The sequence below is a fragment of the Tursiops truncatus genome, chromosome 7, assembly GCF_011762595.2.
Source record: "Tursiops truncatus isolate mTurTru1 chromosome 7, mTurTru1.mat.Y, whole genome shotgun sequence".
Classification (NCBI taxonomy): domain Eukaryota; kingdom Metazoa; phylum Chordata; class Mammalia; order Artiodactyla; family Delphinidae; genus Tursiops; species Tursiops truncatus.
The window spans coordinates 57,496,811-57,521,164 of NC_047040.1; positions in this window are offsets into that span (position 1 = coordinate 57,496,811).

A 24,354-nucleotide genomic window follows, 5' to 3' on the forward strand; every position below is an offset into this window, starting at 1 on the left:
CACATTGGAATGTCACAATATCTACAAGTTACTTTAAAACAGTCTCACCAAAAAAAGTAAATATAAAAAAAATATAGTCTAGGCCATTACCTAGATTAAATCTAGGTAATTGCCACATGGAGTTTAGTTATACCATTCTCTTTACTGTTCTGCTTGAAATTTTTCATAATAAAAAATTTTTTAAAAGAAAGGATGAGCTCAGGAAGAGAACAAACACAAACAAAATCCAAACTTTTTCACTCAAAGTAAGTTTGAGTGAAAATGAAAATTTGAATGAAAATTTCAAAGCACTAAGGAAAATTCACCCCATGAAAAACAGTCCACAAACTCAAAACACAAAATAATTCACTTTTATTTTGGAAATGGAAGCACTAAAGCAATTTAAAAGAACATTTGTTAAGATCTTCCGAAAGGTTTTATCTTAAAACAGTAGGGCATTATAAAATAACAAGCAGCTATGACTCAAGTACAAGGACATTTTTAAAAGATATAGAGGGCTCCCCTGGTGGCGCAGTGGTTGGGAGTCCGCCTGCCGTTGCAGGGGACGCGGGTTCGTTCCGCGGAGCGGCTGAGCCCGTGAGCCATAGCCGCTGGGCTTGCGCGTCCGGAGCCTGTGCTCCGCGGCGGGAGAGGCCGCAGCAGTGAGAGACCCGCGTACCACACACAAAAAAAGAAAGATATAGAAATCTTGGAAATGAATACAATTGTTGCAATTTTATAAAAACCCTGAAGAGATGGGTAGATTTTAACTAGTCATCGTCAAAAAGAAAACTGGTGCATGTGAAGATAAAACCATGGTAATAATTGAAGCTAGATTACAAACGCATGGTGATGGTGACAGAAATGTGAAAATCACAAAAAAGTTTAAAAACTGAAATTACTAGGCTACGTTGCTGTTGGGTAGTATGTTTTTGGTTTTGTTTTTGTTTTCTACTGCTGCTATAGTAAATTAGCACAGACTTAGGGACTTAAAATACAAATTTATTATCTTACAGTTATGTAGCTCAGAAGTTCAGTACAGATGCTGCTGGGCTACGATCAAGGTGTTGGCAGGGCTGGGTTCTCTTCTGGAGGCTCCAGGGGAGAATTCATTCCCTTGCCTTTTCCAGCTTTTAAAGACTAGCTGTTGGGTAGTATTCATTAAGATTTAATTCCGGCTAACCACTGAAATAGCCTTGGCTCTGATGATGACCATTTGAAACTCCTCTGTTTGTGTTTTGTTAATGCCACTGGAATGCAGAAGAGGGTTGAAAGCTGAGAATTAGGTCCCTGATTCTGTCCACCACCCACCCACAAAAATAAAATGAGCTCACAATGAAAATTCATCATTCGTGTCAATACAATAAGAAACCTTTATTTAAGAATCTAGTAAGTTAGAGCTCTCCTGATTATTTGACTGTTTTCTGCTTAAGTCTGATTCAATAAATCTGAAAAAGTTCATCATAAGACATTTATTATATATTTATACATTTATTATACATTATATATTTATTATATATTACTATGTAATTCCCTCATAAAAATTTTAAAATATCCTCAGTTGTGTCAATAAAATGATTAGAGAATGATGAGTGTTGAGATTGTAAGAATTCTTTTAAAAAACAGCAGAATTACAGTTTAGTTGAAAGGTGAAGATTTTAAGTAAGGATGTGATAGAGAAAAAGTATTTATATTAAAACAAAAATTTTAAGTAAGTTTGAATTACTTTGGAAAAATAATACAACGCTGATCTTAAAAGAAACATTTTCCAGCTCTGTCACCCAAGAGAAAAGCAGCACTTTGCCTGCTACCAGCTCTCAAGCTCACGCACACCTGGAGTACTCAGACTTCAGTCTCTAATATTGTTCTTTCTGCAAAGAGCCAGAGCTCCTATGTTCTGAGGCAGGAGAAAATCAGGGCAGCCTTGGAGCATCCTGTTGTTGCCTATCAGTAACTAGGGATGTTCTCAAGGACGTCAGAGACTGTGCTGAAAGGACAGAGGAGACAGCCTTAAAAGGCTCCCTAACTGGTGCCATCTCTGCAGGCCATCCACTGGGTAGACAGTCTGAAGTGAGGGCTGAGGGAGAAAGCAAGAGGCCAAGACTCACAGGGCTCTCAGATTCTTAGGGGGGACTTTTCTGATGGAGGTGTCTGTCCAGCCCTTGGAAGAACTCATCAAGGAACCTCATGGCACGTGCACAAGAGAGCCAGCATTAGGATGGCTAATCAGTCACAGCAAAGGGAGCAAAACACAATGGAAAGGAAGGAGTCAGACATGAGATGTGCATGGATGGGAACAGCCATTACAACCCACAGACTCAGCGCTGGAGTTACAGGGAAATGGTTTTGTTCTCTTGTTCCTCCTTGCCTCTACACCAGAGCAGTAAGACCGAGGATGAGAAAGAGGTATATGACAGAGCAGACTGCGCAACACACATACACACACACACACACAAACACACACACACAGACACATGCATTCCTAAGCTGCTGGAGTCCCAAGGCTGTTCCGTACTGAGAGAAGAGGAATGCTTTAGACCAAATAGGAGATTAACATTTTTAAATAAAAGGGACTAAATTATAGTAACCAAAATGAGACTTTTAATAATTAAAAGTGACTGAGATGGTTGAGAACAGAGGGGCTGTTACCAAGGCAGCTCCCAATGTAAGAGGTGGAAAGATAAAGCCCAGGATCATCATGACTGGAGCACAGAGTGCGCTGATTGCAGTTTATATCTCAGTGAGTTGAAATTCTCCAATGCCACTGAACACTAGGAAAGTATAAATAGTGGAGAGATTCCCCTCTAGACACAAAAAAACCTTTGGGCAACATATAAAATATAACCCTTTAATAAATAGTCCTTTATGTTTAATAGACATTTTTAAACAGGTTTTTTTTTTTAAGAGGTTAATTATGTCTACTTTTCTGTACTATTTGAGATAGGTCGTTCATTGTGGAAATTTCAACTCCAATTTATTTTTAAACATATACAGAATATCTTCATCTACATTTAAGATAATAGGCAAAAATTAAAATGTATGCATAAATACTTAGCTTGTAGAATCTACCCCTAAAACTACCAGACATTTTCTGTATACATGTGTCAGCACATTCTCTGTCCTCCCACCCCTGACCTCAAAATTGTCAGGGCCAATAAGTTATCTTAGGATGATGTCTTAGACACATCCAGTTTTACCCAGTGTTGTGCTGGTCCATTTTTCTCTTAGAAACAACACATTGAACAGTCTGATCACCCTCCTTCACATGTGCTCCTAAACAGTAGAACAGGAACAACAGCACCTCAGCTCTACTTTAACATTAGCTGTAATATTATAGTTTTTCATTCATTGCTTCCCTCCAAACTATTTGATAATATGATAATATAATAGACGATAAATCATAATTAATGTAAATTAACCTCATATAATTAATGCAGATTTGCTGTCAAAGTTAAATGCATAATAAGAATTTCTCTACTGAAAGCAAATCGCTTTGTAAGAGCTTTTGAAATATATTTTGAAATCTACTTTGACGGAAGGGTAGATTTTTTAACTTTACAAATATTAGTGCAGGACTTCCCTGGTGGAACAGTGGTTAAGAATCCACCTGCCAATGCAGGGGAAACGGGTTCGAGCCCTGGTCCTAGAGGATCCCACATGCCTCGGAACAACTAAGCCCATGTGCCACAACTACTGAGCCCACGTGCCACAACTACTGAAGCCCGAGCAACTAGAGCCCATGCTCCGCAACAAGAGAAGACACCGCAATGAGAGGCCGGTGCACCGCAACGAAGAATAGCCCCCGCTCGCCACGACTAGAGAAAGGCTGTGCGCAGCAACGAAGACCCAATGCAGCCAAGAATAAATAAATAAATTTTAAATTTACAAATATTAGTGGATCCTTTAATTATGGGAAATTACCAAAGATTTTATATATTGAGTATATAATTAATAGATACACTTAAGATATTCTATTTTTTTCAAGTTTAATGCCTTAAGGGGAAAGGAGATAAATGATTGAGCTGTGAGTTAGTAGGGAAACAAAAAAGAATGAAGTCTCCTGATTCATCTTTCTCCCTCTACTCTAATAGAACTGCTAGCCATGGAGTGCTGGGCTGGGAGAGTCTGGTTTGATTTTAAGTCCCTCATTTACAACATGTAAGCCTAAGCAAGGCACACACCTACCCCAAGTTTCATCATCAGTAAAGCAGCCTACTTCATAGCTTTCCTGTAAGGATCAAAGACATATCTGTAGGCCAGAATTATAAGAAGGTATTATCATCATAATTACTGTATGCAACATATCCCCCCAATTTCTTAGCTACTGGACAGTCTCTCAAGATACAGAAACTTAAATCTAGAAAACGATAGCCACCATTTATTAAATATTATGCATGATGTATTGTGCTAAATGCTTCACGTGTGGCATTTTATTTATTCCTTACAAGAACACTACTATTATCCCCATTTTACAGTTGAGGAAACCAAGATTCAGAAAGGATAGTGACTCATCCACAGTCACACAGCTGATAATCGGTGGGGCTGGGACTGCACTGGTATCTATCTCTCTGGCTCCAGAGTTGATGCTGTAAACCACCGAGGTAGACTCCCTCCTACTAACATTGGTGAAATGTTACCAGCCCCACTCATCACATGCAAACTCTCTATTCATTATTAGGAACAAAATACCCAGGGAATTCTAAACCTAGAAATAATACAATCTATTCAGGGCATAGTCAATCCCCTTGCTGTGCTGTCACCCCCAGCAATAAGCATGGTGGGCTGGAAGGAGTTACTATCCCACCAGCTAGACTCTAAGCTTCAGGAGGGTGGGACCTCACACTCTTGTTCACCACAGAATCCCCCAGCAGATGGCAATGCTTATTTGGTAAATATTTCATGTCTTTGCTGAATTCCTGAAAAACATGTGCCATTGAAGAAAAATGCTTGCCTGGCTAGTCTTCACGTCACTAATAGAGGAAGTAAAATTTGGAAGATGAGACAGAACAGCATTTGCCGGGTCGCCTGCTGCCCCAGGTGCCTTAGAATGCAGGCATTCCCGCAGCTCCTTCGTCCTGGCAGCCTGCGTTTTACATGTGAAGACACTGTGGGAGAGAAATCAATGAAGGGCCTCTTCCTCTGGGAGGCGAGGATCTAAGCAAGAGAGGCAGGAATCAGAGAAACCATTTCTCTTCCTGGTCCTAAGCGACCAGCACAGTAACAGACCCCGGGCCATGGGGCGCACTGGGGGAAAATGTTCATTGCAGAACCCAGATACCAAAGTGAGGAAGAAGTAGAGCACGACCAGCGGCCGCATCTGCCTTTTTGGCAGGTTTTCCACACTGTGGAACTGGTTCTCTCTGCATCATTTGACTAGTTACCTGTGAACCAAGTTTTACCGACTTTGTGCACTGCTTGGAACTTGGATAAATGTGCCACTGTTCTGTCTCTTTTCCAGCTGCTGTGACCCTTTTCAGAGAAATCAATATTAAAAACTTTCAGCTCTAAGGGTTAAAAAAAAAGAAAACAGAAATTCTCTCTTCTGGACCACAGGCAGCTAAGTACCCTGATCACGTACACATGTAATGATATTGAAACTGGAGCGAGAACTTAGCCTTCTCCTAGAGTAAGAACTCTCCTCCTGCAAATGAGTACAAGGTTCACAGGGTGAATCCAGTGGCTGGACAGTTTGGTAGGCCCTTAGGAAATTTAATCTACAAGGAGGCTCCCTTAAAACGCTCACCTTTAGCAGAGCTTTTTTGCATATCAGAAAAGTGAGATACATTTCATGCCTTTTCCTCCACGCATTTTTACGCTACACCATTCAGCAAAAGCTTTTACAATGATATTAAACATTAACTCTGTATGGGTTAATCCCAAGACACAGCAGCAACCTTAAGGTTAATAGTCCTTTTAATTAAAGGATAAGTCAGTTATTGAACACAGAAGCTAATCACAAAAGGATTACCATCGAAAATGAACATAGTCTGTGCAATTAGTCTGATAATTAAGACTTAAGTACTGGACAGAGATCAAAGTGCTTGTAATACGCAATAAAGTTAGTCAAGTTGTAAGGATATTCAAAATGTTAGCTTGTGCTTTATTGCACCTTCCGTTTATCGTGTACCCATGATAGCAGCAAACACATTTCCCCAATGGATGTCGGCATGGATAACTGCAACAGCTGTTACTACATAAGCCTGGTGTTTCTCACAATATGATTACTCTGTCAACGACGGCTGTAAAAGGTGGCATCTGCATTCATCAAACAGAGTTATCAATAAATGTAAAACCGTACAACAATTAGAGATCTCAAAGGAAGGACAAATCCAACTAGAGAAAAAAAGTCAACCACTTTCTTTAATTACTAAGATTGTTAATCAATAAAATGCCTTCATAACTTTTAATTAAAATTTTATTTGAACTGGATGTTTGGAGAATCTGATTCTTTGTTTTCATTACATGTAACAGTTGCACTACAAAAATCCTGGTGGCATCTGTGAGCAGCCATCCCCTGAGGGACAGTTTATATCTGTAATTGCATACTGTCACCTACAGAGGGTGTTAAGAATCCTTGTTAAAAATAAAGGAAATAGTTACGAGACAGCTCACAGTAGCCATTATTATGGAGCAAATTACTAGGTAGAGCAATCCAGAAGCTGTCAAGAAATGTTAGCAAAAAGGAGTGTGAGGAAATCAACCACTCAGCAATTCATCATGGACCAAAACTAGGTCTAAAATAAAACTTAGGCAAAACAAGGATTGGTTTTATGAAGTCAAAGCGTTGCCTTTGTTTATAGAAATGAATAAAGGTAAAGAGGCTACTGATGGAGGATAAAAAGATGAACTGATAAAAGGAAAAACAATTGCTCTAATCACACTGATGCTCTGGCAAGATGTAATCAGGGCAGCAAGTTAAAAATTCCAAAGCTCTGTGCTCTATACATTATCTTTCCTTTATCTTTAATTTACATTCATAACGGTCTACGTAATTTATGTATCACCAGCCCCCAGAAGTTGACTGGTGAATTCCCATACCGTCATCTCAGTCTCCTCAAGCTAAATACAGGCATCACTGTTACATTTTTAAAGGGTCTCTTTTTGATTTATAGAAAAAGAAATTTGATCTTGAATTTTTTTCTCATCCGAGTTTCCACTAGGATTTCATTTGACTCAGTTCCAGCCTACATAAATAAATGAGGTTGACTCTTATTTGATTGCTGAAATAATGAGCAACCTCTGCTTTCACAGTTTTCAGTACTACTGATAGGATGTAGAATTCAGTGCTCAGAGGTTCACTCTTAGGGCTTTCCTTTCCTTAACCTCATCTTGGTTTCCTGGATATCCCAAATAAGAGTGATTATGAACTACAGCCAACCAATCTGCCCAGTGTCCTAGTGAGGGCCGCCATCTCTCCAACTCATGACTCATAGCAGATAGAATGTATCCTCCATGTTTTCCTTCGCTTAAGAAAAGTTAAAGTGCAATCATGGGAGCATTGCTTGGAAGATTGGCCAAGGAAGACTGTTTCTCACCAACAGGTCCCAGCCCAACTTTGGTTCTAGTCACTGAGAACCAAAGATTACACTCATGGGACTTCCCTGGTGGCACAGTGGTTAAGAATCCGCCTGCCAATGCAGGGGACAGGAAGATCCCAGATGCCGCAGAGCAACTAAGCCCATGTGCCACAACTACTGAAGCTTGCTTGCCTAGAGCCCGTGCTCTGCCACAAGAGAAGCCACCGCAATGAGAAGCCCGCGCACCACAACAAAGAGTAGCCTCACTCACCACAACTAGAGAAAGCCCGTGTGCAGCAACAAAGACTCAATGCAGCCAAAAAAAAAAAAAAAAAAAATTACACTCATGAGATCAGGGTATACCTTGGAGAAAGGAGAGAAAAATAATAATACCTCTTACTTAAATAATGCTTACCAGATACCAGGCACAATTCCAGATATTAGCTCATTTAATCCTCACCAAAAACCCTAGGAAGTAAATTACTATTACCATACCAAGAGATTAGATGACTTGCCCAGGTTACACAGCATTAAGTGGTAAAACTGGCACTATGAACCCTGGCTGTCTGGCTTCAGAGTTTATGCTTTTAACCTCTATCCTATACTGCTTCTAAGAAAATAGAACTTACTGGGCACCTACTTGGTGTCAAGCCTGTGCCAAATGTTTTATTTCTGTTTGCATAGCTCTACAAAGTGGGGTTTACAAATGGGGAAACTTGAGGCTCAAAAAGGAGAAATGAACCTCCCCAAAGTCACACAGTAAGTAGTAATGACCAGAGTCAAACCTAGTCCTATCACACCCGATAAACCCTTATTACTTCAGAGTAAGAAATGACCATTGGATTTTAGTTCTGCTAGTATTCAATGATGTATGAGAAAGGACAAAAATGAAAAAGGCAAGAGAGGAAGAGACTACAGTTCTGTGCTACATTTGTTCTCTGCCAGCAGGGTGAGGAGTAAATTGGCTCTAAGACAGAGAAGATCAGGCAAAGTTTGGGAATTTTCCAAAACAGTAAGAGTGGTTATTAAATAGGATTCAAGTGTGGTAGAGGGTGGGTTTTCTAAGTGGGGGAGAGTATACCTAAGAAAGAGAACTTTTGTTTCTAAAGAAATCTGAGATCTAGGAGGGCAGAAGGCAGATAAATGGCATAAAATTTTACATTGAGATGTTCCCAAGAGCCTGAAGGATTGCCTTCAACTGAGACAGAAGGTTGTGTTTTCACCCTTTTCCCCAAGGATAGATATTAGAGTTGTGACGTTCGTGGGGAAATTTTACCAGATTAGTAACACAAGTTAAAATAAACACCAAGGAAGAAACATGGATTTTCAGATAAACAGTTAAGCAGTCCAGGATGGGGGTGGGTAGAGGGGGCTGATAAAGTGGGAAAAATCAGGGTCTAGTTCATCTCTGTGAAACCAGAATCCCTTGCATAATAGGAAGCTCTGATAAACGTGTCTGCACTGAATGCCGGACCTCTTCCCTCTCTACTTAGCTACTACCTGGATTAGGAAACAGTGACTCCAACCTCTCCTGAAACACAGGCTCCATAGTTACTGTCAACGGTAACAATGACAGCACTTGCCCGTCTTTTTTACCTTTAGCATTTAGTTTTTTCCATTTTTCATTCCTGTTATTCTTACAAGTTGTCAGGTTTTTCCCCCTCATATAGTCAGTAGCTCAGGACAGGCAACAGTTCCATCTAAGTTCATCAAAATGTAAATTTCAAATATACAGTAGAACCCTGTTTTCTTCCCCAGTGCTCAGTATGGCCCAGCATGTCACAGACAGCAGTCCAAAACATCAACAGAAATGGTGCACGTTGGTGAAAAATGCTTTGGCGTACTTAGTATTTTGTTCATACCTATAAACAAAGCAGGGAGATACCCAACACAAGTAATTTTAACCACGTAATCTCATCCATTGCATATAAATAGAGGTCATTTTTGAACATTAAAGACTAGTTTCAAATCTTAAATGATATGTAAAAAGCATTGCAGGCCCCCGAGTGTTATTTAATTTCTACATTTTCAGGTGATGGAAAATGAACATGATTGAAATATGAAAGTCTTATTTTTTAAAACTTTCATTTTTCAAAGGTTAATTGACAAGCAGTTTGAGCAGAGGGAATGAGCTGCAAGTAAGTTTCCAATTACCAGAACTGGGACATGGGAGAATGTATGAAATATATAAGTCTTGAAATGCTAACAGAACTTCCGTTTACTAGGTTGAGGAATGAGCAACATAGATTTGAAGACATTATGGCTCCCTTTATATAGCTATAACTATCTATATAAAGATAAAATAAAATAAATATCTTGATTTTGATCTCAAGGAAAAATTACTTAAAATTTTTCCACAGGAAGCATCAATGACTAATAAAAATGAGACTTTTTTTCTGTTAATGAAAACACATGGGTACTGTTGTATGACTGTGTGAATCTCTGTATATTCATATATAGACACAGATATGTAAATTCACTGCCAAATAGATTAGCAAAATGCTAGTAGTATGGCAATCTTGGGGAGAGTCTATCTTGTTGCAATTTTTAAATTTCTCAATCCATCAGTTAAATGTAGATTCAGGGCACAGACTCATATTTCCTTGTCAAATAAATTATGTCTTACATCAAAGACCACACAGATTCCTACTTAACAAAACAGGAGAATGTCTGAATAGACCATAAATGTGAAATATGAAAGAGAACAAAATGAGACAGCCAATAAAATAAAAGATTTGTTAGTCAGCTAAAAACTATCTACAAAATGGTCCTACTGACAATCAGAACTGGCGATTAAAGAAATGTTCCTTTAAACAGATGCTAATTTTTTTCCATGAGAAATGAGCTCTAGTGATAATGCAAAATAGTAAAATTGCTATGCATAAAAAGTTTTTAATTAGACAACAAAGACTGAGATGGTGCATGTATCTATTCTGCTTAACTATCAAAATGTTACATACATAGAATAGAATGAAAGAAAAGAACAAGTGTTTTCAGTCTTTAAGAAATAAACCAGGTACTAAATTATGATATAGTTGTAAATCCATGGGTCAATAATATTTGTTTTATTAACTTGATATTCTTCCCTTTCCAAGTAATTTATAGCAATTAGTTCTTGTTTATAGATACGTTTTCTTCTCTGGTTTTTCCCAAAGATAGTATTAAAAGCGCCGTCCCCATCTAGAAGCCACTACCAGAGACGTTATTTGGTTTAATGATTTTGGTAAATTAAATTGTTTGAAGTCCTTAGATTGGAACTGTCTTGAAATGTAATAGAATATAACAAATTATAAGATAAAGAAATTACTTACAACTTTTCTTTAAATCAGCTTCACTATAATATTGAGTTTCTTAGAGAAGTCTGACCTCCAGAGGATTTCAGAGGATTTAGCTTAACAGTTAAATGAGATGATACAGGTAAAGTGCTTGGCACAGTATCTAGCACATGGTAAGCACTCTTAGGAGCACTATATAATTAGATGGACTCAATTAATACTCCAGAGAATTAAGAGCCTTTTGTTTTGCAGGACTCCATCATGTAGTATTAGTTTGCTAGGGCTGCCATAAAAAAATACCACAGACTAGGCGACTTAAAGAAGAGGAATTCATTCTCTCACAGTTCTGGAGGCTTGGAAGTCAAAGAATAAGATGTCATCAGAGCTGGTTTCTCCTGAGGCCTCTTTCCTTGGCTTGAAGATGGCCACCTTCCCCCTGTGTCCTCACGTGGTCTTTCCTCTGTGCACTAGCATCCCTGGTGTCTCTTTGTGCGTCCAAACTTTCTCTTCTTACAAGGACACCAGCCAGATTGGATTAGGACTCATCCTAAAGACCTCATTTAAACTTCATCACCACTTTAAAGGTCCTATCTCCAAATACAGTCACATTCTGAGGCACTGGGGGTTAAGGCTTCAGCATATGAATTTGGAGAGGAAGTAATTCAGCCCATAACAATGTAATAAGATCATAAGGGAGGCACCTCCCAATCCTGGGCGAGGATGTTGGGAACCAAAGTGCACAGAAAAGTGGGATTTAGGGCAAGCGTAGAGGAGAAGGGCTGATGTGGTGGAGTTCCAGCAACCTCTCTTATGCTTTTTTCGTCTCCTGGACATGCTCACCTTCTCTTCTGCTGCAGCATCTTTGCATTTTTTCTATATCAGCATCAAAGCATCTTCACCCCAAGTCAGGTACTGATTTGCTTAAATAAATACTATATGAAAGTGAACAAAAAGCTTAGCACTCTGAAGAGGTGCTCTGTATCCCCACAGAGGACCTGTTGATACCAAAAGAAGCTCCAGTTAATTGACTGGGGGAGGGAGAGGAGTGAGTAGGGAAGACTCCCTGCTGTCCTTAAACTGCCTGCTCAGGATGCTTTCATCCTGCTTCCTGACTTTTTTTTTTTTTTTGCAAGTGGCTCTGTGCTTCTATGGAGTGAAGGAAAACCAAGTCGTGGGGTGGGGAGGGAAGGGATTATTCCAAATAAGGAGGGGGCCGGTGGAGTTGGGGTGGGGAAGTGAAATAGGGAAGGGGAGGGCAGGGAGTACCGTATATTTAAAGGGACCTGAAGAAACTTGAACAACAGATACTTGTCTCAGTGTAAGCAAAGTGTTATTTTACCCTTGTCGTTTCATCCGTGTGATAACTGCAATTTATGAAACTATATTAATGTGCTAATCAGGAAAGAGTCCTCTTTTCCTTAACAGAATGTCATTGATAAGAAAGAACGTCCTGGCGTGAAATCATTTCACTAGAATATGGAACTAGCTACAGTATGAACTTTAAGGGGAGGGAGGAGATAAATATCTCTTCCCTCTTTCCCTTCCCTCCAAGTTACAGGAAGGAGGGGGTGTGAATCTGAGAGTGTCTGCAGTTTAAGCCCTGGCATAATGTCTAGTACAGTGCTCTGCTCTGTGTTCAATAAACAGATGTTGTCAATTGACAACCCCATTGTAGAGTAACATTTGTTTCTTCAGCCAAATTCACTGTATCTGCATAGTTCCATTGTTCTTTGGGGCTCTCTCCTTAAAATGATGGATTGCCAAGTAATAAAAATGCTTTCACCTTTATCTCCACCTATCTCACCAACTTTACCTCTTCTTTTATTGCCAGGCTCCGTGTCACGTGATCCATCCCCCCATCTCTCATTGGCTTCCTGGTCTCAGCAGCTCAGAGCCCTTCTGGTTTTAAAATATCAGCAAACCTTGCATTATAATCATTGAGGTTTGCCGATTAGAGATGTGGATTGTGTTTTAATTGTTCAGAAATAATAGCATCCTGACTGGCATGAGTCAGGAAAGTCTTCCCTGAGCAAAGGTGACCCAGCTGGGAAAAATTAAGAGGCAAATTTAGCAATAAAATCAGGAGGACTAACAGGGGGGTTATCAGCTTCTTTGCCTAACCCTGAGATTAATCTCCAAAAACAGAGTCCTAAGATTGAAAGGGGTCACTTATTCTTTAAAAATACCTAGGAAATTAATGGTTTTGGCAAATAACATTTTTATCAAAAAAGGAGATGCATGGTTTCTCTTGTCTCTCCATGTACCATCTATTATCATGGTGCTTTCTGTGACCCACGTTTCCCTCTATCTGCAAATCAGAACCTGAAAACACGCAGCACCTGGAGGAAAAGGCACTCGAAGAATAACAAGTAATGTTTGTCTTCTCTGCATAATTGCAAAGTAGTATGAATGTTCCCCATGATAGAACCAGAAAGATATTACACATAAAATTCATTGAAGAACTTTGCAGCTCAGGATCACGTTTAATCAACGAGATGTGACCTGTACGAATTCCATTTCCAAATGGGTACCCAGGAAGTTTAGGACTGTTAAATTAGAAATCTGAGTCCATGATTTTGTAATTTTCCCCTGCATTTTATAACCGTTACAATTTATGTATCATTTATGTTTAAGGTTAGTTAATATTAACTTTGTTCTTCTGACTTTTTGGCTAAATTATAACTCAGTAGAGTTACTAGCAGACATTGTGAGTCATAGCACAGTTACCGTCACTATCGTTTTTGAACCATAAAGTTTTAAATCGAGTCCACTTGGACCTGTCCCCGCACCCCCAAAAATAGTCACAAGTCCCTACAAGGTGGTGTAGTAGAAAGAGCCCTAGAAGAAAACCCAAGAGATCAGGATTCTAGAGCCTGACTGCTCTTTGGATATTGTTACTTCACGAGTATGAGCGCAGGGACACCATGGGTTATAGATGATCTCCTTGTAGAATGCAGCAGCACATGAATAAAACAAAGTAAACAAGTTACGGAAATTTCTTTAGCAATGTGCCGCTTAATTTACTTCAACAAAATAAGGTTTGAACTTTTTCCTTTTTACAAATATTTTACTAAGAAATATGAAATGTGAGGCTTTTATTTCCAGCAATTTATCTGAGGACTTTCCAGCATTACTTACAAAGAAAACTCACAAATATCCATTCTGTACGGCATTAGTTTCAACTTTGCATATCTTGCCTTTTTTTTCAATGGAACGAAATCATATGATGGAATCCTTCATTTTGCAAAGCCCAAATCAATTCTTTATTTATAACAAGCCAACTCAAAAACATACTCAAGGCTTTTATTCCACCGTGAAAGAAGCAGCCAACTGGCTGACATTACACTGTCATTGCAATTTTTTCCAACGAAGTGTTTAAGTGAGCTAAGCTACTATACATGTGACTTTATTTTGAGAGCTTCAGTGAACACATAGTTTTCACCTTGAAGTGAACTACATTTGAAGGGACCAGTCGTTTTGGAGTCCTGGGTTTCAGAGCTGGGACGGCTGAAGGAGGCGTGGCTCCTTCCTCCTCCATCAGCTCGGTGCTCGCCCCTCTGTCAAAGCACACAGCGCGCTGAAGCCCAGCCGTCTTTGTTCTACGATTAGGGGAGCTCCTTGAGGAGAGGAATATCTTATTTCTTTTGTTATCCTGATATCTAACTTGTCTTTTCAAACGTGATCAATAAATTGTAAGTGAATAAATAACTCCTGACCCGATCCCCTCTTGTCACAGACGATAAAAAAGAAACCAATAAAAGAACAATGATATGTGTTAGGTCGCACAGTTGATTTGAATCGGGACGGGACAAAAACTCAGATCTTTTGATTTTCATGCTGTGGAAATCTCAGCCGGCAAGTCGAACGCAGGTACCAAAGTATAGAAAATGGATTGAATGTAGTTTGCGGCTTGTGATGACTGACTTCTATACCTTTTTATGAAGCTGTTGCCCTAAGTCTTATGAAAGTAATAAATTATTATTGTCCTAGTCCATAGAGATGTCTAGCATGAAAGTCCAGTGCTTCAGAGCACAGTAGATTCAAATTCCAGGTCAGACACGAGCTAAGTGAACTTGCTAAATTCCTTAGCCTAATCCTCGGATCCTCCTCTGTGATGTGGACAGAATAGTAGCTATCTCTTAGAAGTTATAAGGACCAGACAAAATAATACATGTAGAGCACAGAGCCCAGGGCCTGCCGCATCGTTATCAACATGGCAATAATTTACTTTGTAGGGATTTGTTAAGCCATCACTTGAATGGAGGAGAAAAACAGATCCCACCAAAATATATATTTAAAATATGTACATGTATAAATGCATACCTTTAAACATATCATTTAATATGCATATACTTTTATATTTTAAATACTTACATATGTACAGTATATATATATATACACACATACACAGAGGGGAAAATTCTGGAAAATGTACAAAATATTAAGATGATTGTGTCTGAGTACTGGAATATTTTTTATCTGTATTTGCATACACTTACTACAATAAGCACGAGTAATAAGTGTGTAAAATAAATTTAATATATTTTTAAACAGAAATATTGGCTTTTATCAATCTGGTTTAAAATCTCATTTACTGGGGATAAATTCTAAAATCACTTTCCAATGTGAGCAACAGCTAAAGCCAAAGTTATTGGAATTTTCCCCAAAAATATTGCTGGGGTTTTTGATTTTTGATTAATTTTTACAGTTACTTATTTTACTTAACATATACCATGTGCCAGGTCCTGTTCCAAGTGCTTTATAAATATCAACTCAATTAAGAAAGAGCAATAACATCTTACCTGAGGAGAGAAATAGCTAAGTGTAGAGGTAAAAAAAAAAGCTGGAATACAAATTTTTTTAAAAGATGGTCTAACTTCTGTCTTTTAAGATCAGAGTAATGAAAAATACAGGAAAAATACAAAATTCCTATAACTTGCTTTACTCATATATACATAATAGCCACCAAAATGATCTAGCTTAAGTATATTCTGCTAAGAAATTAGTAATGATTTTCTAAATAATTTGGACATGGTTTTATAAGACATAATTTTACAAGGAAATCATCAAAAACTACATAAACCATGTAACAGTCCCCTAATGTATATTATTCTCTCTCTAACCAAATCTACCAATTGCTGTTCTCTAAGTGAAATTCAAGTACGAAATTACAAAGATGATAATAAGATGAAGAACTAGTTCTCATTATCTCCCCATCATCCTCTTCTCTGCGCACACAAGGTCCCCAGGAAGCCAGCAGGCAGGACTCAGTAACTGTGGAGGTCACAGAGGGGGCACAGCAGTGGGTAAGACTCGAGCTGGTAGTCAATATGATATACCTCTAGAATCAGTATAATCACCCTGAATAACGCGGGAACATCATGGTAATATATGGTGGGCTATCATTTATCCTTGCTGTTCCTTATGTAGCTCTGATGACCATAACTCAACAACAGATTTGTCACAGAACCATCAAAAGGGGCAGGGGGCCCGGGGCCCGGGGCGGGAATCAGCTTGCATACGTCTGTTCTGGGAACATGAGATTTTTTCTAATATAAATCCAAATATATTCATAACCATATTTGTTTCCCGTGTTGAAATGGCTACTCTTAAATAGCGGTGCTCCAAAGGCACCAAACTTGCCGACTCGGACATCTGAATGCGGAGCAATAGAAAGGAGGCTGAAGCCCCCTAGGAACAGGAAGAATCATCATTCGTCTTCCTTAGCTGGGTGCCACCGAAAAGCCACAGCGAAAGTCAGCGGCCAAAGCCCAACCTGGAGAGGGTAATTGTTTCCCAACCTGCCCTAATGTTCATTTAGCACCAGAAGATGTGCCTGTGTTCAAAGCTTTAAACTATAAGTATTTTGATTAATGAAACGGCAGAGCCAGCCTTAGTTTTCCCAATGCTCACTTTCTCTGTGTGCGTGTGTGTGTGTGTGTGTGTGTGTGTGTGTGTGTGTGTGTAGGAGCGAATGGCTGCACTGGTGATTATTTTCACATTGAGAAAGAAGAGAGCAGAGAATTATTAAGCCATCTCTTTCTAGGGGTAAGACAAAGGAGCTTTTGCAACTCCATAGAAAAAAGCAGAAATTCTTAGAAAGTTTTTCTTAAATTTCTTTGAAAATCTGTATACATGCCAGAAAATATGCCATAGTTCAAAGACCCCTGAGTCTGCAGAGGAGTAAGGGCTCTGAAAACAGAATAATAATGGAATAGAAAATAGGAGCTCGTGTTTAGAATTCACCACACCAAACCCCCAACCTTCTAACCCATTACTGACAAGGAAACAAAGATCCAGAAAACGATCCCAAGTCTGACAGTGAGTTTCAGGCACAGCCAGGATTAGAAACCTACTGCATTTCCATGGTAGTCCGTGCTGTTCCAGGACCCAGCCTGCAGACTCTCAGCCCAGTGTTCCTTCTGCTACAAAGGGCTGTGTCATAGTAGGGAATGGGGAGCCACTGAAGGTTTTTGAGCAAAGGAATGACATGATTGTCTCTGTTCGGGGGAAGATTGATCTGGCAGTCCCTTATGTAAACTGGGTTAAAAGATCAGTATTAGCACAACATAGCATTAGTGCAGGGCCATTGGAACAGGAGCTAAGGGAGTAGAATGGAAGGGGCAAGAAGCAAGAGATATTCCAGACCTGCTTGTCTGCTGCACAAGAGCAGGGCCAGTTGTATCCCCAGTTCCTAATACAGCCCTGGTGCATGAAAGGGACATAGCAGCTACTGTTAAATGAAGAGATGAATTAAAAAAGTAGAAGCAGTCAAAAATTACCTCGAGTTTGTGGGCTACATGACTGAGAGAATGTTGCAGAAATTGGAACAGAAATTGGTGGCTGAGCAGTGGGGAGAAAGTGGAATGTTGGGGATCATCCAGGGTGGACCTAGAAAGGGCTTTCTAGAACCACTGACACAGAAGTTATCGATGAAGCCCTAGAATTAACGAGAATGTCATCGAATTACAAAAATGGAAGGAGGGCTGGAGACATTCTTGGGGTTAATCTGTGAAGCTATAGTGTGCGCCTGGGTCTGGTGTTTTAGACTCATGGTTCTCCACAGATGGCTGACCGATAGAACCATTGAGACGGTGTTTCGCAGAAACAAGAAGCAGCGCTTCAGACCCAAACTCAGTGTCAGTGTGAGATTTTCGAACAGGAAGACTCAAGCATATGCTTGCAATAGCAGTGAGAAAATTTCAACTTGAACTTGGAACTTGTCCAGAATTTTACAATGAGGAAAGCTTAATAAAAAAAAAGAACACAGTTTTCATTTTAGAATGTGTAAATTTTGAGTTTCATGTAGAGGAGGTATTTTAATTTTGAAATACGTACAAAGATGGGGGTGGGGCAGGGATCATAATCTTTGCAGTGATTGAGCCAGATGGCAGACAAGCCCTGACATCCCCCTACCCACCCCACACACCTCCAGAAGTGGCAGTGCGTATATATGCATCCTTTCTGTAGGAGCCCTGGGGGGCAGTCACCTACATACCTGCTGTTGGCCACAGCAACCTCCTCAGTGTAGCTTTTCTGCTCCTTCCATCCACCTGGCCCATCAAATAGAGGCCAGACCTTTGAAATGGGCCTTTCATGTTCTGTGGTTACTACTTCTTAAGGTTTTATACTCCTAGAACCATAAAAATCAAAATTCATCCACTCTTAGATCTGAGCATGACCTTGGAGGTGAACTAGTTAAATCTCCTTGAGGGAACTGGGAACCAAGTCTGACCTCCCCTCCAAAGATAGAATGGCCAGCTTGTTGGCCAAAGCTGGCCTTCCAGGATCTGAGGCTGAAAGTGGGACTGAGTGTGGATCCTGCTGTAGAGCGTTCAATCAGGAGGACAGCGTAGGGCAAGGAGCTCGAGAACCAGTTCCTCACAGTTGTCAGACACAAGTACAAACAGGTTTCAAGTAGGAAGTGAGACCTGGAGAAGCATGATAAGGTGACTGGACAATCTCTGGCGTGTGTGTGTGTGTGTGTGGGGGTGCTTACAGACCCTTGAGGGTGAAGTCCCCCCCTCCCCCGCAGTAACCTGGTTCTGCTGTGAGCTAGGGGCACCCACTTCCCCTGGAGAGAGATTTCTCCAGCACTCTCAGGATACTAGAGTTAACTCCCATCATTAGTGGACATAAGGGTTTTGGAATAAAGGGGAAAAATACAAAAAGATCACAAGTATTAGCTAAACATGATGGAACTATGCGCTTATTATAAAGGATTGTAATATTAATTTGCCGAAAAGGAAAATTGGATCCATCAACTTGTGTTGGATATGTATAAAGGTATCTAGCTAGCTTTCAATTATTTTTTCTATTTGCTTACTGACTTCTCTACCCACCTCCATTTCAAAAAATTCTGTATTCATTTGTTCATTGTTTACTCAGCAAATCAGCATTGTTTGCCTAATATGTGTTAGACCCTGGATATACAATAGTTCCGTTTTCAAAAAATGATTTTAGTCTACTACTAATATGAATCCATCTCATTTCATCATTTATTCTTTCTTTTCCTAAGAACAACTCTACTTTCATAGGAGAAGAGTCATTTCACTTAAGCTGAAGTATCTCTTTTTGGGAAGAGTATCACTGACATTTCATGTACATTCATCCTCAGAGTAAGCAGGAATTTATAATCTGTCCCTTAGGAATCATCAAAAATAATTTGAAAATCACCCTAGCTTATCTTCGCTTCTGACAGGAGTTTGTTTGTAATATCTTTATTTTCCCTGTTCAGTTTGCCTTGGGTTTCAACATTATTCAGTCCTTACACTCGACGCCTTCCCAGCCTCCGTTCCATACCACCTTCTTTCAACACTTAACCGAACCGTGGATGGTGATGTTACGTTGACTTATTCTCAATGTGATCTTCAATAGGGTCAGCAGGCAGTATTTTCTGCAAAAGGCATTTTCTCCTAACTGAAAGAAGAAAGCTAACTCTAGTTTCCTGTGGGCCAAGTCCCTTGTGAATTCCGAGAGGGAGAAAAAGGTTAATTGTTAACAGGTCTGTGCCTGTGTCGCTTACAACTCACCACTGGATCCCTTCAGTCTCACACCCTTTCAGCAGTAGCGTTTAGCACAATGAGACCAGACTGAGTTTTTTATTGCTTTCTTCAGTAAGATACAGGGTGAGCTTAAAGAAGGCGATCTTTAAGATTTATCTCTGGGTTCTGGCGTAAGAGTTCAATAATTCCTTTAATCTGTGTTGTCATCTCCCTTGGCCTTTTGCTTTACTTTAGTCTTTTAACATCTCACCTTACTTTAATAGCAATTATCAGAATCCATATACTAATTCAACCTAACAAGAACTCTAGTAGTATGAACCTAGTCTAAGAAAGGCACTGAACCTGGCATGCACATTAGACTTCATAATGATACCATATTTCACAGGCAAATGATCTGTCTTCAATAACTACAATTTAGCTGTAATTTATCTTTAGAAGATCTCTGACAATAAATCAAAAGAGTTAATTGGATTAATTTTCCTTAAGAGAGAATTAGAGTCTTATAACATCCCTTAGTACTAGTTGAAGCAGTGGGCATAAACTTGCAAATGTACCATAGAAATAATTTAAATTTAGTGAACAGGATCAGCAGAAGTAAAAGCCAGGCTTTAAATGGAATTCATGTATTCTAAATTTCTTCTAGAATCTTTAAAACTATATATTCATCTAGCCATCAGTCTGTCTCTTATCTATCTCTATATATCTGCAGATATATTTTTAAATACACCTAGTTCTTAGAATTGTCATTGATTTTCTATTTCAAGAGGCACTACACACAGACTGTATTTCTAGGATGTTTTGGGTTAGAGCAACAGCATAGCATTTCTTGAAATTTCACAAAATCTCTACCTATCATAACTCTAGATAAACAGCAAAAGAGATGTGAACATTTCAATACTTGTATCTTCACCATCCTGGAAATAAATCAGCAGAATCACTTGTCTTCATTTCATAGGTTTATCCTGTGAAATGGGATAGGACCTCCATACATCATGTGGTTCGTCCTATATCTGAAATCATAACCATCTTTAGAATCATATACTTGGTATAATTTTCAATTCAAAAGTTTCTTAGAAATCCATTCGTCCATTTTTTCTGAACCATCTTCCAAAGAATATTCACATACTTCAACATACTAATAGGTGTTTGGGGAAAAAGCTTCTGTGTGGAAATAGTTGGAAATGTCCCCTCTGAAGGCTCACAGTGGACATTCGCATATTAAAGGCTCAGCAGACCTGCAGTAAAAAAAAATAAAAACAAAAAAACTGCAGGTTGGGGAGGGTGGGGACTTCTTTATTTTATTCTCTAAATATATTTTTACTTTTTTCCTATTTTATACAAAAATATATGGTGTGCTATCTGAGAAAGAAAGGAAGAAATAGATGGCAAAGAAAGTGGAGAAAAAGAAGAGAGATAGGGAGAGATTTGATCAGTCCCAGTGAGGAATGGAACTTTAAGGATTAAGAGACGTGTCTGAAGAGCATTTTTGTAAAGTTTTGTAATGTGCGGTACTGTATATCTCTAATGTGACAAGAGTCACATTACTTGTCAGGGCAAGAGAAGGAAGAAAGGGAAAAAGGAGGGAAGAAAGGAAAGAGGGCAGGAGAAAAAGAAGGGAAAGAGGGGCACAGAGAGGAGGAAGGAGAGAGAGATGGAGAAACCTTGTGTTTACAAAACCTATTTGTAGAACTCTTGATTCAAAGAGTTATCTACAAAGGCTAGCGGAGTGCTGGTAAATGTTTAACAACCAGCTCTTGGGAAAAGGTGGGGCCCTGATTTGGAGCATTTACCAACTGCCACGGTGTGAACACTTCCTCCACGGCCAATGTCAAACACAACGTGCACTGCCTCACAAGCTTCTGGCTCCAGCACACCCCTGCCAGTGAGCCTCGAAACAGGGTTTTAGAAGCACTGAGCTGGCAAAACTTCTCCTTCTTCCAGTCTCCCTCCTGGACATAAACATTTTCAAGAGGAGCAAACTAGGCCTAGAGAGGTTATTTGACTGTCGAAATTATACGGCTACTCATCTTTAGTGGTATCTAAGCTCTAATTTCTAAATTCGATGATGATTTCATACTATCTAATGTAAAAATCTAGCTATGTGAAAGGAAGTATAGTATCATAGAGCCCAGTGATAAGGAAGACCCTTCCCTTAGAAATACAAATGATATCTTTTAGCCGCTCATCTCCTCTGCCTGCAGATGGCATAATTTGGATACTGTGTGTCTATTACCCATACCTTTTAAGAGTAATAATAAATGTGGGTTCATTCATTCATAAATACTTTTAAATCCTTAGTCAAAAGCAGCTGTATGACAATTTAAAATGTTCTGAAGTCATTCAAGTCTCATTCAAATTGTGAAATCTCTCAGATCTTGGTCTTGAACTGAGGTCAGAGGAAGGACGCTATTTTAGAAACAAAGGAAAGTTAACTGTAACCTTTCAGTGCTTTTGTTGTTCAGCTTTTCCTCTCAAACCATAATTCATCTTATATTTTTTACTTGCCTCATCATATTTTCAAAAGACAAAGATTTGTTGAGATACAGGCTTTTAAAACATAGAATTGTTTTGATACATATTTACACACATATATATAAATAAACTTGATTTTGTCTGTGGAAGATGATGCTTCCTTTGGGTTCAAAGATGAAAATATACATTTGCTTGTACTGAGAGTCATTATCCTTTGTGGCAGAGACATCCCTGTGAGCCCTTCTATAAAAGGATTTGTTATGTAAATCCCAGATTCTTCCCTGACTGGCCTCCACTGATCTTAGACAAGTCCCTTAATCTCTTATAACTTTGATTTCCTTATTCATGAAAAGAATGGGATAATAGTAATCTATACTTTATGGGGTAGTTGGTTTCAACTGCACAAATTTTAAGAACTGGTTATTAAGTTTGTGAATTTCACTCTAACTTTTGGCCATTTTACAACATTCTGACTCTTTTCGACAAAAGCTTGGTGAGAAAAAGAAAACTAGAGCTAAAATTTGTTTTCTTTAAATTGTCTGCAGATTGAAATCAGGCTCTGGCTGAACCACATTTTACACCTCAAGGAATGATATGTTTAACATTTTTCTGTGGTCCCTTTTCCATAATGATGCATTTCTGATTTTTCAGAGACTCTAATGAAATTCTGCAAATTTTCAGAGGTTTTTAACTTGAATTTTCCTTTCGCTCCAAGTTTCTCCATAGTTGCAAAGTGATTGGTCCTTTGACAATGCATATGCATCATTCAGGAAGACAATTTCCTGAGAGTTACCTAGCTTTGCTGGAAAATTCTGAACAAAATAGGTAACTGTAGGTACAATGAGCCCTCCTAGGATTGATATTCTGTGATCATAGTCATTGCTCCATTCATGTGTACTCAAGTAAGTTTATTAGGCAGCTTGTGAGTGCATATATTTTAGAAGAGAGAATTTTGGTGAAAATTCTGTAAATGATGTTACATTAAGAAGAAGAAAAACTGTAATTAGTATTTAAATAGGACTTTATGGTTTACCCAGTATTTCCCCATGTTGTCTCATTAAATCCTCACAACAACCTCCCTAAGGCATATCATCCCCATTTTATGGATAAGGAAGTTGAGGTTTCAAGAAGTTGCCTTATTCAGGTCAGTGGAAGCCTGTCAGGGAAGTTTGGGACTCAAATGCTGTGAGGACTAAATGGGGTTAAATACAAAAAGCAGTTAGTACATAGGAAGCACTCAGTAAATTCTAGCTTTAAAAAAATAGATTTGTGTGGCTATATGGTCCCCTTTGTTGACTAAAGGAATTAATCAGACTTAAAACTCTGCTCATGCAGCAGAGGTAACAAATTAAACATATATGAAAATTCCACAGTCTCTACCATCTCTGACACCAAAAACACTATTGTCAAACAGTGTTAGAGTATTGGAAAGTATATGTATAAATATGTATAAAATTCATGATACTTGAATTTAAACATTAATCCCTAAGACTCCAGTCCAAAAATTCTATGACTCTATAATAATTTGGTACTAGATATTTGATATAATGAGTTTACCAAAGACAATTACTCAGATTAGTTATCTCGGTTTTTTTCCTTTTAATCTCAACATAAACCTAGTCTAAAATTAAAATTTCTACGTTAACTCCAGGCACACACAGAATGTCCACATAAGGCCCATCTCTTGGGGCTTAACCGTTCACTCCTGTCTGCAGAAATCTACAGGCCACCCCAGGCCACCAACTTAATTATAACCAGGATGCGCACCAGAGGTGAAAAACCTCCTAGAGCAGTTTTTCAATCATCATCTCTCCAACTGACCTGGACTAGTGACACGAAAACCAGCAATTAAAAGCCTCAAGTTCAGAAATACATTCAGTTTCCCAAGTCCCCAAATGGCAAAGGTTAAGTGAATTATGTGGAGATAATTCGCCAACATCCCAAGGGAGGGTCCTGCTGACTTCAGATTGCTGGCTGTTTCAGTCTCATTTTTCCTTCCCAACTGATATGCTTCTTGCAGTAGTGCTGCCAATGTAAATATCAGAAAAATGAGAAAAGTTGCAGACAGGGAAAATAAAAACCCTACAATATGTTTTCTAGGAGGGG